We start from the raw sequence: 18,033 nt of genomic DNA on the forward strand, positions 1-18,033 counted from the left end.
GGAGAATGTGTGAAAAGGAATGTAATAAGGTATATGCGAATATAAGCAGAGCTATACATGCATACATCATTTGAATATTCAAGGAAGGTATGAAGAAGACAATCAGAGCTTAACCGGTACTAAATCTAGCATATCAAAATGCTATTTTGAGCAGTACATTATCATTGGATTTAACCATCCAATTGTATTTAGTGTGACTTTGATTTTGTGATTGAGCAGTGAGCTCTAGGCAGTTGGCCTTTCTGCATGTGTAGTCCCCATTTGTACACACATACTATCTGTAGTAGTATCATCTGATTGTGGGTAAGTTTTCCCACCGTAATTTTTCCCCTTACAGGGTTTCGACGTACACATATCTGTGTTATGTGTTGTGGATGTTATTTGTCTTTCTGTTTCATGCATTAAACTTTATCGGTACTGTTATTAACTGTTAAACTATCTACCAACATTAAGTTTGGTTTACCAATATTAAGCACTAAGTTTGGTAAAGTTATATTTGAATTGAAATTAATAGATAACTGATTCGCCCCCCCCTCTCAGTTGCCTCCGGGTCCTAACAAATTCAAGCAGGGAAATTAGCTCCTAGGCTCCCAATGTCTTTGTTCCTAGAAGATCCTACATAACAACCTACTTTGGCACCAATACCAATGGCATCTACAAGTCATATCCCCACACCTGCACTATCTCAACCATCTTCAAAGATTAAGGATATATAGGCCTCTCTTGAGGCCTCAATAAAAAAAATGATTAGTCCTTTACAACAACAACTACAGGGGTTTGGAAATGATTTGGTCTCAGTCAAGAGGTAGCTACCACAGGACAATAGTAGGCCTTACCAGGAATTAAATTAGAATTAGTAGCAGCATAGATCTAACTTTTAAGGGAAAAATCAATGGATCAATCCTGGGCCCTTAAATAGTTTGCATCCCTCAGCTACAAGCACCTCAAAAGCACTAGTGCCAACTCAGAACAATCTTGCTCAAGAGAAAGATTGGTGTATCCCATGCAATCAACCACATAATCAGGTCACATTTTAGAATGGTAAGTTCTATCAGGCCTTAGTAGCACAAAATGAACCAACAACATCAGGGAAACAACAATTTGGTGATTGCTCTAACCACCCATAAGGTGATTGATCTTTCATGAATTGGTAGGAGGCTAATTTTTGTGGGATAAATTAGATAAGTGGGGAGAATGTGGCTAGCAATACGAGATCCAAGAAAAGGACAATAGATCCTGGTAACACTTATACCATAGTAGTTCAAGCTCTAGAAGCCGCCATGAGGTCTACAATGCCAAAGACCCCTGATAAGGTGGCTTCTCCAAATAAAGAGCATGACTTAACTCAAAAGATCACACAAGGGGAACAACCAAAGGTTCGTGCAATATCAAATCTTGATATTGTTGCTACAAAGACTTCTACTAAGGCTATCATTCCTTTCAACATAGTAGAACAAATGAAAAGGAACAATCTTAATGTTTCTATGAGGGATGCTTCAATAGGCCCTGAAAGATAGCAATGTTGAAGAGGTTCCAAGAAAAAGGTAGTAGCTCTTCCACTCCTGCAAGCTTTCTTTAGCCTTTAAGAGAAGAAAATCAAAAGACAATCAGTAAGCCTCCCCCCTTTTATCTAATAATAGGAGATAAATTTGTTCATAATTGCATGATAGATAGTGGGGTTAGTAGTTTAGTTATGCCTAAAGGAGTAGCTAAGTGCCTAGGTATCAAGTACAAGCCTACAAAAAAAGGGGTGGTGCAACTTGATAGCACATCAATTTAGATTGTAGGGGTCATTAGGGATATATATCTCAGTGATAGAACTCCCTTCTCACTTTGCTATTTGTTTATCTAAGGAATTTATTGCAAAGATGGGTGGCTACCTATCTTTTGATTGATATCATTTGTTGTTTAGGACATGGTATGGCACCAAAGTAACCATTAGGGTTGATCCTATAGCCAATGATCATATAGAGGCCTATACCCCAAGTCCTACTAACATGAATTGTATGCTCCCTGAAGAGAAATAAGAAATTTTAGTAAGAGAGCCTACAACTCAATTAGAGGAAGTCCCTGATTGCCTACTTAATGAGTGGGAAAATGCATTTCAATTTGATTCCATACAAGAGGCCAATGAGATAGGCCTTGGTACATATTGCATCTATGAAGAGGATACCCCTATTCTCATTCTATCTAAAGAGAGTAGTGACATGCACGGACTGTGGGATATATTCTTGGATGGCTCAAGGAACAAGAATGGTGTAGGGGCTAGTGTACTTATTATTTCTCCAAGAAGGGAGAAATATTACTTTTCATTTAGACTTCATTTTGTTGCACTAATAATGTAGCTGAGTATGAAGCTTTAATTTTGGGTCTCCAAATGGCACAAAGAAGAGGGATCAAATCCTTAAAGGTGCATGGAGATAGTGAGTTGGTTGTAAATCAAGTCCGAACTTAGAGCACCACAAAGAACAACCTTCTCAAGTCCTACAAGAGTAGGGCATGGGATATAATTGAAGGATTTGAGGCCTTAAATATTTCTAGTATCCCTAGAAATTAGAACAAACATGTTGATAGATTAGCAACAATTGGTGCTCAACATGAAATTCCATCTCATGTTGCTACAAAGAAAGAGAAATAGATCAGACTTTTGGTGAGACCTGTAGTGCCTGATAACCAAGTGAATTGGCAGGTCTTTGATTTTGATCAAAATATTGTGAGCTTCCTACAAGATGAAGTAGAGTTATCAAATAAAAAGAAAGACATGATGCAAGACTAGTACGGAGATTAAAATATGCATCTAAGATCAAACAAGTTTCCTAAGGGATTGATCACCTTCGAAGGGATCTTCAACACTAATGATCAGATGAAAGGGAGAGCAATGAACCTAACTGCAAAGAAGGGTGATGTAGACTTGGGAAGAGGTATGGTGGTATAAGACAATGCCCAAATAGGTATATATGAATTTGTGAAATATAAGGGAAATACAAGGTAGGAAATGATAGATCCCCTTAAGCCTACAAACACCCTAAATGGCTCAAATGGACCAAATATGGATCAAGACTTTACCTAAGGAAAATGATGACTTAGAATATTTTGTTAGGTCTAAAATAAAAGATCCAACTATTTTTAGTCTTCTATTCAATACCCAAATGCTTAAACTCCAAAATTGCTCCTTCTAGGCCTAGAATCCCAACTAGTGCAGCACCGAGAGAAATTTGATGATAACTCCAAAAACTTCCAAAACAATAGAAAAATAAAATGGATATTTTGATACCCTTTTGGATTTTATATAACATACTTAGAGCCTTTAGCAAGTTTTTTTGGAATGTATCTATTGTTTTTAGACTGTCCTTCATTTTCAAGTAACTAGAATGGTGGATTAACAAAACAACTACAATAAATATTACTGTAGGGTACTTCTAATCTCAAAAAAGTCTTATTACATGATAAATTATGAAGTAATCCACAATCAATTTCAGTTTGTGAGGCCTCTAACCCCAAAAGCCCCAAATTTTCATCAAAAAGCCCTAAAATCAAAGGTTTCTCCAATCTCACACTTCCACAGACTTCTGGAATCAATTGGCTGTTGTTTCACCTTTATATAGACAACATAAAACTATAAAAATCATAAAATATACCCCTCCAATGGGTAGATCTCTCCAACCCTCACCCTACCTAGCCTCTTCACTAGGCTTCCCAAACAAACAATGGTGATCACCTCTCTTAAACCCTGTTATCTACACATTTAGTTGTTAGGAAATATAATACATGACATTTTATAGCCATTACATGAGAAGTAGAGTCATATCATTCATGGAATGACCATAATATTAAAATTTGTCAAAACTGTTAAGGAAAAAGTGATAAAATTCTAGGACAGTCAGCAATAAACCAATTTTACAATCTAATAGAGTCTTCAAAGAATTCATAGAGGTATTCAATGTTTAAATAAATTCACTACAAATTTATCATATGAATTATACCAAATAAAACCCTCACAAGTTCATAAAAAATCAGGAAATGGCTTCAAAATCTGAGTTTTATTACTCTTCCAGATGTTGTCCGTACACCAGGCCTTCACCATTTCATAAAATGCATTAAAATGACTTTATAAACCTTCCTATATGAATGTTAAACCAACTTATGGTTGGTTACATTGTTTATTTAACACAAAAACACTTAAAACTAGTTTCCCACCAAATTCTTCCTAACCATTGCCTTTTTGAAATTTTGAATTTGCACTTTGGAAAATGCATTACAACTTTGACAAAAACATTAAAAACAAAAGGATTTTCATCCTTTATTACATTTCAAATGAAATTAAACCTTCCTAAATCCATTTTTGGGTATTTTGACCCAATATCCAACATTTTACAACTTTCAAGACAATTTGACAACTTTTGCATTTTTTTAGTTTCAAAAGCCATTATTGGCTTTAGGATCTCATAATTTATTTTATTGAATTTTTTTTATGTTGGAACCTCCTTCTTGGTCTCAAAGGTCTTCAAATTTGAATTTGTTTGCCTTGGTACACCTGCACCATACTCCCCATGAATAAAAGTCTTCTTATCCCAAGAAGTCATCCATGCCTTGCCTTTATGTTTGCTTGCTTGCATCTGATTCTTAGGAACTAGATAGTCCCCAAATGTGACCCATTTACTCCTATGAACACCTGCATTCATACACCAATCATTAGAAACAAAAAATTTATGATTTGGCTGCCCCAAACGAATCGTACTCATGGCTGATATTTGCTTCATGGCTGCCCCTTTTCCTCTATCTCAAGGCATCTGCATTTTCTCCAACTTGTTGTCCTTCCTTTGTCTAATGATAGGACACTTGACTATACCAACTTGTACATGATCAAGATTCCAAAGTCCTTTATGAAATGGACTATCATAGTGCTCAAAATCTGCACTTTTCTTACCCTGCTCTTTGACCGAAAACTCATTGCCAAAGCACATTATAGTTTTGTCTCTTGCCTTCCCCATCAATGGGCTCAATTTGTACTTCCTTCCACCCTTATTAATTACATAGGTGTTTTGATACCCATCATGTATAATCCTTCTAGATTATTGCCAAGGTCTGCCCAAAATCAAATGACCACAACTCATATCGATTACATCACACAAAATACTATCAACATATTGACCAATGGAGAAATTAATGACTACCTGATCCTTTACCAATATATTCTGACCTTCACTAACCCATGTAGAAAAATATGGATTAGGATGTGCAAGGGTATGTAAATTTAACTTTTTGACTACTTCATAAGTAAACAAATTGTGACAAGCCCCTGAATCAACAATCAAATTGCATACCTTGCCATGGATCTTACAATTTGTCTTGAAGATCCTTTCTTGCTGTGATAGTTGTACTTTCCCCATGAGTAACAACTCTCCTTCCTCTGGTGGTATCATGATTTCTTCTTCTTGTTCTTCCTTTTTGTCTTCTTGTGTCAAATTAACCCTCCTTTCCTTCTTATCCTTATTCCATTTAGGACATTTGAATGATGGGTGCCCTGGTTCATTACAATTGTAGCATCTAAATGTGCCTCTTCCTTGACCAAATCCTCTTCCTCCTCTCTGATTGTATCCACCCCTTGAATTTGAAAATGATTCCTTGCCCTTGTCCTCATTGCTTTGTCCTTGACCTCTTCCACTTCTTCCTCTATTTGAGTTACCTCCTATTCCTAACCTTTCTTGTCTCCTCTTCACCTTTTCTTCTGCTCTAATAGCCAATTGAAAACATTCACCAATGGTCCTTGGCACTTGTAGACCAATCTCATCTTGCAAATGATACTTCAAGCCATTGACATATCTGGCTACCTTCTCATCTTCTTCCTCATATCATCCTCTAATACTCAATTTATGAAATTGTTCAGTATAAGACATTACATCCATGTCTTTTTGTTTCAAATTTTGTCTCATCCTCTTCACATGTATGCTATAATCTAAAGGCAAGAATTGTTCTTTGATCAGATTCTTCATCCTCGCCCACTGTGTGCTTCTTGTCAAACCCCTAGACATTCTATCATTTTGTAAATTTGTCCACCAAGTCAAAGCAGTACTTCTGAGTTTTGTTTTGGCAAACCTTACCCTCTTATCATCCTCCATCTCTTCATACTCAAAGTAGTTCTCCAAGGCATCAAACCAGCCCAACACTTCCCCACTATCCATCTTTCCCTGATAGATAGGTACATCCACATGTCCTTTCCCTATATTGTTTTGTACTACCTTCAAAATTCTAACCAACCTCCTCTCCTCAGGGTCCACTTCATCTTTAACCCTCCTACGCTCTGGTCTTTCTGGTTGGTCTTCTCCATCATCTCCATTTTGTTCTTCCCAATTAGGTTCTTCCCTCCTATTGTCCATTCTTTCTTTATCATATTGCTCTATCCTTGCTTGCATACTATCTTTCTCTCTTCTCCATGCTCTTTCCTCCATTACCTTTCTCTATTCTCTTTCTCTTCTTTCCCTCTCCAAGGTTTCTTTCAACTCTTCAATTTCCTTAACCAATTGGTTTTTAGGTGCCATCACTCCTTCCTACTTCCTACCTAGACCTTTCTTTCTCTGATACCACTTTGATGCAGAATTGGTAGAGGTATGTTGGTATAAGACAATGCCCAAATAGGTATATATGAATTTGTAAAATATAAGGGAAATTCAAGGTAGGAAATGATAGATCCCCTTAAGCCTACAAACACCCTAAATGGCTCAAATGGACCAAATATGGATCAAGACTTCACCTAAGGAAAATGATGACTTAGAATATTTTCTTAGGTCTCATATAACAAGATACAACTTGTTTTAGTCTTCTATTCAATACCCAAATGCTCAAACTCCAAAATTGCTCCTTCTAGGCCTAGAATCTCGACTAGTGTAGCAGCGAGAGAAATTTGATGATAACTCCAAAAAATTACAAAACACTAGAAAAATAAAATGGATATTTGGATACCCTTTTGGATTTTCTATAACATACTCAGAGCCTTTAGCAAGTTGTTTTCGAACATATCTGTTGTTTTTAGACTGTCCTTCGTTTTCAAGCAACTAGAATGGTGGATTAACAAAGAAACTACAAGAAATATTACTGTTGGGTACTTATAACCTCAAAAAAATCTTAGAACATGATAAATAATGAAGGAATCCACAATCAATTTCAGTTTGTGAGGCCTCTAACCCCCAAAGCCCCTAATTTTCATCAAAAAGCCCTAAAATCAAGGGTTTCCCCAATCTCACACTTCCACACACTTCGGGAATTGATTGGATATTTTTTAACCTTTATATAGACAACATAAAACTATACAAATCATAAAATATACCCCTCCAATAGGTAGATCTCTCCAACCCTCACCCTACCTAGCCTCTTCACTAGGCTTTCCAAGCAAACAATGGTGATCACCTCTCTTAAACCCTGTTATTTGCACATTTAGTTGTTAGGAAATATAATAAATGTAATTTTATAGCCACTCCATGATAATCAAAGTCATATCATTCATGGAATGACCATAATATTAAAATTTGTCAAAACTGTTAAGGAAAAAGTGACAAAATTCTGGGACAGTCAGCAATAAACCAATTTTATAATCTAATAGTGACTTCAAAGAATTCATAGAGGTATTAAATGTTGAAATAAATTCACTACAAATGTATCATATGAATTATACCAAATAAAACCATCACAAGTTCATAAAAAATCAGGAAATGGCTTCAAAAACTGAGTTTTATTACTCTTCCAGATACTATCCGTACACCAGGCCTTCACCATTTTATACAATGCATTAAAATGACTTTATAAACCTTCCTCTATGACTGTTATCAATGTCCATCAACACTTCTTCTCTAGGAGAGATACGATGTATGGAAGGTAAAGAGACATCTAGGAATGTGTTTATGATATCATCCTCTTTCTTTAAGATATTCTTATGGGAGAGGGACATTTTAGGAGAAAGATCAACATCAATTTTCAAAACTTCATCCTTAAGAGGAAGAGTTGTAAAAGGAGTGTTAATAATCTTTTCTTTCACCAAAGTATTATCATGAATAAGAGAAGATTAGGAGAGGAATTATCATGGTTCATTAGGCTATCATTTATAAAAGGTAAAGCTTGATAAAGAGAATTTCCCAACACATCAACTTCTTTAATCACAAAATCTTCTTCATAAATAGGATTGATAGAATGTAAAGGTTCATAAAGAAGATTGTCATGCATGACAATATCCTTGTGAGTTGTTGGATTTTTAGAGGATGATTAAGAGTGAAGGATGATGTCATCAAGAGTCTCATCCATCACCTCAAGGTCATCACTACTAAATACATTACACATTAAATGTTTATTAACCTTTGGCAAAAGGATGGTTTAGAAGGCTTAGCATAAAGGAAACCATCAAGAGCCTCCTCAAGTTCTTCTCTACTATATATTTATTCAAAAGGATAGTCATTATAAGCAAATAGATTTTCAAAAGCACGATAATCTTGCACACCGTAATTTGACATTTTGAAAAGAAATGCTAAATATAGCAATGAAATGAACTATAGCACAAAAAATGCATAAATAAGATTTTTTTGTGTTTTTTTATTTAATTTTTAATTTTTATTATCTTTTGTATTTTTATTTAAAGAAAAACTATGAAATGAATTACTCTAAATATAAAACATACTTGAAAAATTATGCAATTCACAAGAATTTAAAAAAAATAAATTAATTGGAAATTGAATTTGCAAATGAAAATTTGAATTTGAAATTTGAAAATACCTAGATCTAAAATAATTAATCCAAATTTTAGCAACCCACAAGCTCAATTTTAAATTTATAAATTTAATTAGAACTTAAACTTGTAAATGAAAATTCGAATTTGAAATTTGAAAATACCTAGATCTTAATAATTAATCCAAATTTTAGCAACCCACAAGCTCAATTTTAAATTTAATAATTTAATTAGAAATTGAAATTGTAAATGAAAATTTGAATTTGAAATTTGAAAACACTGAGATCTTAAATAATTAATCCAAATTTTAGCAACCCACAAGATACTTTTTAAATTTAAAAATTTAATTGGAAATTGAACTTGTAAATGAAAATTTGAATTTGAATTTTGAAAACACCCAGATCTAAAATAATTCCAAATTTTAGCAACTCACAAGCTCAATTTTAAATTTAAAAATTTAATTGGAAATTGAACTTGTAAATGAAAATTTGAATTTGAAATTTGAAAAATCATGCACTAAGGGAGGCAAATTGGAATTTAAAATTTTGAACTTTGAAACTTTATGCAACCCCCTAGGAAATTTAAATTTAAAATTAGGGCATTGCTAAAATAACCTCTTAATTTAAATTTAAAATTACCCACTAGGAGATTTGAATTTAAAAATTTTAAATTACCCAAATAGAAATTTAAATTTAAAATTAGGGCTTTGTGAAAATAACCTCTTAATTTTAAAATTTAAATTTAAAATTAAATACAAGGAAATTTAAATTTAAAAAATTAGGGCCTTGTGAAAAGGACGCTTCTATTCTAGCTCCAAAATGATAGTACAGATTGACTAACACGTTGCACATTTTACACTGTCGATTTTGCAATTAACGGCTGTGATTGACTAACTTGTCGCTAACATGTTGTACGAAAGGTCTGTTTTGGAGCCAGAATAGACCCAGCCTTGTGAAAGAACCTCTTAATTTTAAAATTTAAATTTAAAATTAGATCCAAGGTTTTAATTTGAAAGTGAAATAATTAGTCCAAGATTGGGAAATGCACAAGGTTAACTAAATTTAAAAATTAGGGCTCTTTTAATTAACCACTTAATTTTAAAATTTAAATTTAAAATTTGATCCAAGATTGCAATTTTTAATTTGAGGCAGCTCTAAAATGATAAATTCAAAATTTAAACAACCCACAAGCTTAATTTTAAATATAAAAATTAGGGTTTTTTAAATTAACCACTTAATTTTGAAATTTGACTTGTAAGTGAAAATTTGAATTTTGAATTTGAAAAAGACTCATATCTAAAATAACTAGCTTATATATATATATATATATATATATATATACACGCCGAGAGATATCCTTCTTGAGGTGGCTATTTAATTTTAGGGTATAAAATTGATTAAAATAGGCGCCTCAAGAAGGATATCTCTCAGCATATTATATATATAATATTAATATATATAAGCTAGTAGTAGTCGCGATGCAACATGGAAAATATTAAATAAGTTAATATGTGATTATTATATTGTTTTATTAAATATAGTTATATTAATATATAATAATACTATTATATTTATATGTATTATAATTATACCTAACCATAATTTTAGTTAGGGTTTAGGGTTAGCATTAGGATTATAATTTGGGTTTAGGGTTAGGTTTAGTATTAGGGATAGGTTTTGGGTTATAGTTAGGTTTAATTTTTAGGGTTAGTGTTAGGGTTAAGGATTATTTCTAAGGTTAGCAGTTAGGGTTTGGCTAGGTTAGGGTTAGAATTATGGTAAGGGGTATGATCATGATTAGAGTTATGGTTTATGGTTATGATAAGGATTATGATTAGGGTTATCATTTATATCATGGTTGGGATTAGGGTTAGGATCATGGTTAGGTTTAGGGTTTAGGGTTATGGTTAGGATTATGGCTAGGATTTATGTCATGGTTAAGGTTAGGGTTAGGTTTAACATCATGGTTAGGGTTGGGTTGAGGTTTTGGGTTATGGATAGGGTTAAGGTTTTGGTTTTGTGTTAGGGTTAGGGTTAGGGTTTAAGGCTAGGCTAAATATTTTGGTTAGGGTTATGCTCAGGATTAGGTTTTTGATAGGAGATGTAGTTTGATTTAGGGTCATTATTAGGTTAAGCGTAGGGTTGGGTTTAAGATTTTAGTTAGATATAGTATTAGAGATAGAATTATAGTTATCGTAGGTTTAAGCTCAGGATTAGAGTTAGGGTTAGTGTAAGGGTTAGAATGATAATTATGATTATACTACAATTAAAGTTATTAGGGTTGTGATTGGGATTATGGTTATAGTTAAGATTATGATTATTATGAGGGCCAGTGTTAAGATTAATGATTAGGGTTAGGATTATAGTTAGGGTTATGGCTAAGGTTAAGGTCTATATCATGGCTAGGGATAGGGTTAACATCATGGTTATGGTTAGGGTTTAGGATTAGGATTAGTAATTATTATGAACATTTACATCATTATTGAATGTAGTTTTAGGTTTAGGGTTAGGGCTACAATTATGGTTAGGGTTAGATTTTGGAGTCAGGGCTTAGGATTATGATTAGGGTTAGGGTTAGGGTCAGGGTTAGGGTTTTGGTTAGAATTTAGGGTTAGGATTAGTATTATGGCTATGATTACGAATAGAGATATGGTTTATGGTTATGGTAAGGGTTATGGTTAATGTTATGGTTTATATCATGGTTGGGATTAGGGTTAGAATCATGGTTCAGTTTAGGGTTTAGGGTTATTGTTAGGATTATGGATAGGATGAGGATTTACATAATGGTTAAGATTAGGGTTAGATTATTGTTAGGATTATGGTTTGGGCTTACATAATGGTTAGGGTTAGGATTTTAATCATGGTTAGGGTTCTATTACGATGAAGATTATTAGGGTTATGATGGGAAATATGGTTATAGTTAGGATTGGGATTATTGTTCTAGAATTAGTGTTTAGTGGTTAGGGTTAGAATTATAGCTAGGGTTATGGCTATGATTAAGATTAGGGTTAGGATTATGGGTAGGGTGTACACCATTATTTGGGTTAGGATTAGGGTTAGGGTTTACATCATGGTTAGGGTTTAGGATTAGGATTAATATTATGGGTAGGGTTTACATCATGGTTAAAGAAAGTGGTAGGTTTAGGGTTTGGGTTACAATTTCATTTAGGGTCAAAATTATGGTCAGGGTTAAAGTTTAGGGTTTACTATTATGGTCAAGGATATGACTAGGGTTAGGATTTATGTCATGGTTAAGGTTAGGGTTAGGTTTAACATCATGGTTACGGTTAGGTTGAGGTTTTGGGTTATGGATAGGGTTAAGGTTTTGGTTTTCGATTAGGGTTAGGTTTTAGGGCTAGGCTAAGGATTTTAGTTAGGGTTATATCAGGATCAAGTTTTCGATTGAATATATAGTTTGGTTTAGGGTCATTATTAGGTTAGGCTTATGGTTGGGTTTAAGAGTGTAGTTAGTGATAGTATTAGGGATAGAATAATAGTTATGATAGGTTTTAGCTCAAGATAATAGTTAGGGTTAGTGTAGGGGTTAGAATGATAATTATGGTTATAAAAAGATTAAGATTATTATGATTATGATTGGAATTATGGTTATAGTTAAGATTAGGATTATAATTAGGGTTGGTGTTAGTCTTAAGCTTAATGGATAGGGTTAGGGTTTACATCATGGTAATGGTTAGGGTTTAGAGTTAGGATTAGTATTAAGGTGAGTGTTTACATCACAGTTGAATGTAGTGTTAGGTTTAGGGTTAGGGTTTTACATCATGGTTGAATGTACTACCACTTTAGGGTTAGAGTTACAATAATGTTTAGGGTTAGGTTTTAGAGTTAGGGCTTAGGATAATGGTTAGGATTAGGGTTTATATCATGCTTAGGGTTAGGGTTAGGGTTATGGTTTTGGTTAGCATTTAGGGTTAGGATTACTATTGTGATTAATGTTTACATCATGGTTAGAGGTAGCATTAGGTTTAGTGTTAAGGTTTAATTTTGTTTAGAGTTAGGATTATGGTTCAATCGGGTTTACCGTTATCAAGCTTCAATTTTCTATATGGTTACTCTTTATTTTATTTTAGGGTTCAATTTGCTATATGGTTACATTTTATTTTATTTTAGTGTTAGGATTTAAATTTGGTTTAGGGTTAGGCTTTAATTTGGTTTAGTGTCAAGGTTCAATATGATTTAATGTTAGGGTCTATTTTAATTTAGTGCTAGTTAGTTAGCATTTAATTTGGTTTAGTATTAGGGTTCAATATGGTTCAAGTTTAGGCTCAATTTTTGGTTTTAGAGTTCAATTTTGGAAAGCCAAATACTCTAAATCTTAGAGTAGATAATATTGATGATGATGGATGAGATTCTATTAGTTTAAACGTATGTAAATAATATTATATAAAGTGGGTGAGAAATAATATTTAAAGATGTTATCAAATTATATGTTTGTATTATTGTTCAATTTGGTTTAGTTTAATTAACTTTAGGGTTAGGTTTCATTTTATTTTAATGTTGGGCATAGAGGTCATTTGGGCTTACATTTTCTTTTTAGTTGAGATTGTTTGTATTACATTTATGCTTTAAAATAAAGGCTATTGTAATATTCACCAAATACAACCATCATAATTTCTGATTTACTAATTAAATAATAATACATTAAAAGATCCTATTTATTCATTTTTTGCATAGATTCAAAGATTAAGATAATATATTATTTTCTAACCCTATTTAAATCATCAATTTGATTTAGTTCTAAAGACTTCAGTGATTCACACATTCGATAAATGATATTCTTAATCAATAATAATCATGAAGGCCTTCATTAGCTTTAAAAATTAATTACCATATTTTTTGAGGAATAATTAGATTTTTTTTCAATATAGAGAATAAAAGACATAAATGTGATTATTTCATGTATCCAATTCTAATTAAAATAAATACAATCAATGTCCTTATCCTAGAAGCTCTCTCTCTCTCTCTCTCTCTCTCTCTCTCTCTCTCTCTCTATATATATATATATATATATATATATATATATATATATATATATATATATATATATATATATATATATATATATATATATATATATATATATATATATATATATATATATATATATATATATATATATATATATATATATATATATACTTCAAATAGGTTAATATTCATAGTCTACACATTAAGGATATTTATCTTTTATGCATGATAAGTAGGAAGTATTAAAGAGTACTGGCCTAAGAGATAGTCATAGAGAGATATGAACATAGGGAAAACAATAATCTACTATCCCAATATGCATAAATCAATTTCAAGAGGAATGATATTGACACAATTTATGAAGAATACAATGACATTGAACTTCGAAGAATTTCAATGAAAAATAGATGTATAGAAAACTATAATCTAGTAGACAAAATGCAGGTGATAAACCTATTTAATCAACCTTCAAATTTAAAATGATAGAGAGCCAACACTATGTCGAAGATGAAACGTTCCTTAAGGATAATATGAATCGTTTGCTAACTACTAAAAAAGTGACTTCACATAAGATCATGGGTTTAAGATCAATCACTTAATGAAACTCTATGAATGCTATAAATGCAATAGTTAAACATATTTGCATGATAGGCAAGAAACAAAATATTGATTGAATGGTGCATGCAAGATGAGAAACATATGTGTGGCATATGATGCTAATTAATAGAATGCGACAGAGAGAAGATGTCCTTACAAAATACAAGTGCAAATTGAATAAAATGGTGGTCCAAATAAAATAAAATAAGGTAAGCAATAAGCTAGACTTCAATGACTCATTGACACCCTCCCCGCAGCGAGTATGAAAACCCCACGAAAAATACTTACTTCCAACAGAGTATAGAGAAGACATGGTTGATAGAGTCTAGAATGTTCGCTTGAATAGAAAAATAGTAAAGCCTACTATATCAACTTAAAGACCCTGATAGGGTGGGAATGCCTATAAGATGATATCTATTTAATCATGGATGCATTTGTACCATGATAGTTTCTCCTTTAGAAAGTCGTAAGCCGTTACAATTGGACAGCCAAAATCTTTTAGTTTTCTTAGTTGCTATCGCTCTATATAACATCATCATTCACCTCCCCATCGTCAAAGCCAAAGTGCCTATCTATGATATAGCGATAACAAATTTTCCCCATTCTCCTTTGTTTTTGTAATGAAAATCTTTAATGTCCCATACTGGCAGATCATTTTCTCAGGCAAGAAAAAAGTGCTATGACTTCAAAGGTAGTTTCTAGATCCGAGGCTCGGTCGTCTTCTGGTATTTTTAAATTTCGCTGATGCATACCAAAAACACATTGTTAGATTGGCAATATGCCTAAAGGGAGAAAATTTTAAATTCAAACTCTTACAATGTGAACAAACTTATGGCTTAACAAAGAAAACAAAATCAAATTCCCCTTAGAGATCACAAATCGAAACTCTCAAACCTTAACTGAGCTTTCAAATTCTAAAATTGGAGCCAGGAACAAATAGAAATATCATACCATAGAGCGATAGTTACAGGTGTTATCTGTGTGTTATGTGTGCACATCAGTAACCATGTTGGAGAGTTGATTCGTGGGAGCGATCAGAGCATAATCTAAATAAATATTTTTCTGTCTGAAAGCCTTGTATTGATTCATTTACTTCACCACACATTCATTGAAAATGAAAAATAATGATGCTTTGATCATTGCTCGCTCTGAAGCGCTAAGAAATTGAATCAGAAAAAGGAATGACACCAACTGCCTCATAGAAATGCATGCGAAATGTGGAAGCATAAAACGACACATGAGAACTATTTTTGTGCAAAGAAAGATACTCATGAATGTCGTGGTGATTGAATATGCACAAAATAGACTTTGGAATGGATTTGGAAACTTACACGTGAATTCAAATGGTGAGAGAGCTATTGTGGCCGCCATTACCCTAGCAAACATGCATGCAGTAGATCTATTAAAATAATTTTAGAAGCTTTCAAACAAAGGGAATTCGAAAGCATGAAGTTTTAAAATAGAACATTGACATTTATTAAAGCATAGAGAAATCAAAAAAATTTCAAGGAAGTCTTTGACTCTACAATGAAATGATTCACAAAATATGCAGAAAAAGATTTTCTTCCACAACATCGATGTGCTTGAACTATTCCAAATCTAAAGTAATGGTTGGAAAGTGAAAAAATAAATCAAGGAATAATAGAACATAATGTTGTATAATTATCTCACAACATAAATAAGTTGGCAGTAAATATCTAGTATTGCGTCTATGGACCAGATTTCCATAGCGATTAGTTCGTTCACTTTGGCTAGCTTTTCCACAAGAATTGCTACATTTGTTCTTGAGTGGATATTGCGCTTTGCTAATACCCATTCCATGTTTTGAATCACTGGATGATTGCCCTTTGCTAACACCCATTCCATCTTTTCCGGATCTTACAATGGAATTCCTCAACATTGCTATCATCTGCCCCTCTAAAATAGGGAAAGGTGAATGACTCTTGCACTTTCATTCTCCTATCAACAAACTCTGCGAAACATATTGAACCATTATAATCTAGTCAAATTTAAAGATGTTAACGAAATAAAGAGGATGAATGGATGATGAAACTCGTAAATAGAAGGCCCATCTCAGGATAAGTGACAAATTTATTATATAATAGTAAAAAGGGTCATTGTTGTAGCCACCGATAGAACAACCATGTCCTCACCCGTTACGATTTCCAACACTGAGACAATGCTCAGATCACTCACATATACATCCTCCACCACTTCAGTGTATTAAGAGCCACCATTACCACTACCACCATACCTTATGCTACCACCACACCTCACTAGTGATATGAGTGATAGTTTCCACCATCGTCGATAGTGTCGCTACCTTACCTCATTTTGGTTGACCATGATTTGTAGTATTATTTCTTTCAATTAAATCTCATCTATTCATCCCTTGAATTTAGTCTCTCGTCAACTTCATATCCATAAAAGTTACAAATCCAAACCCTGCAATACATACATACTAAATAACAAATGTCTGACCGTTGATTATTGACAACCTACAATACATACACATAATAACCAATGAATCATAGAGACTACAAATAGAAAGAAAGAATAGGGTATAGCAAAAACTTGAAAAATAAGAAAGATATATGAGATTGTTCTGATCAATTTACTATATTCTATAGTAATAATAATTTGTAACCTAAAAATAAGCATCGAGACATAGTTGCAATCTTGGACATAGGTAGTGAACTCATCTACATTCTTTCCTTGAACTGCCTTCTTGTTTGGAAATGGGGATCCACGACATATTTAGATTGGGATTTGTGTGAGGCAAAGAAACCAAGCATTACAGTAGAAGATGGAGTAACAAATAATAAAGACGAGAGCTTCAGCTTAAAACGGTATGTACTCTCCCGCTTCGACTAGGGTTGAGATGATACAGTGAAATGGAATGGACAGAAGGATATATATTAATGAAAGAAGATCAAACACCTCACCACTTGCAAAAGTTCAAATCAAATGCTTTACTACATCTTGTGAGCCGTTACACTTAACCCCACCATGCCAAGCAGTTATGTAACTGTCCGGAATTCCAACCATTTCTTTTTTATTTCATGGATGTTTTGACTGTATAGAATGCCTCTCAACGTAAAGAACATCTTTTAGCGTAATTAATTCAAATTAAGAAATTCACAAGCTCAATGCCTCTCAACGTAAAGAACACCTCTCAGCATAATTAATTCAAATTAAGCAATTCACAAGTTCAATTAAAAATAAAAAATTAGGGTTTTGTTGAATTTAACCTCTAAATTTTAAAATTTGCAAGGAAATTAAACTTGTAAATAAAAAACTGAATTTTAAATTGCATACATACTAAGATCTAAGAACATAAATCAGAATTAAAGGTGTAAGGAGAAAAAATATTGTTTCCACTCTAAGAAGGACGAAAACCACTTATTTTTACTTAGGGGCCAATTACATTCAAAAGAGGGTTAGAATGCAATAGATTCAGTCACAAATAAGCAAGGATTAAGACTGAATACTAATTGAAAAAAACAAATGAATTTATTTAACCTCTTTTGTGAGTTGAAATGCTGAAATTAGGGAAAAGTGCTAGAAATGAAGGTAAACAAAATATGAAAAATAGTGAGCTATAGATGCGGGATTTTCATGTGCACCTGTATCTGAGCACTATATATGCATATTCAAATTTGATCCTTGAAAAAATGTTGGGACCATGGTGATGGTCGCCCTGGTCCATCGAATTTTTTGCACATCGAAGAGGGTTGATTC

Source organism: Cryptomeria japonica, chromosome 5 (genome assembly GCF_030272615.1).
Source record: "Cryptomeria japonica chromosome 5, Sugi_1.0, whole genome shotgun sequence".
NCBI lineage: Eukaryota > Viridiplantae > Streptophyta > Pinopsida > Cupressales > Cupressaceae > Cryptomeria > Cryptomeria japonica.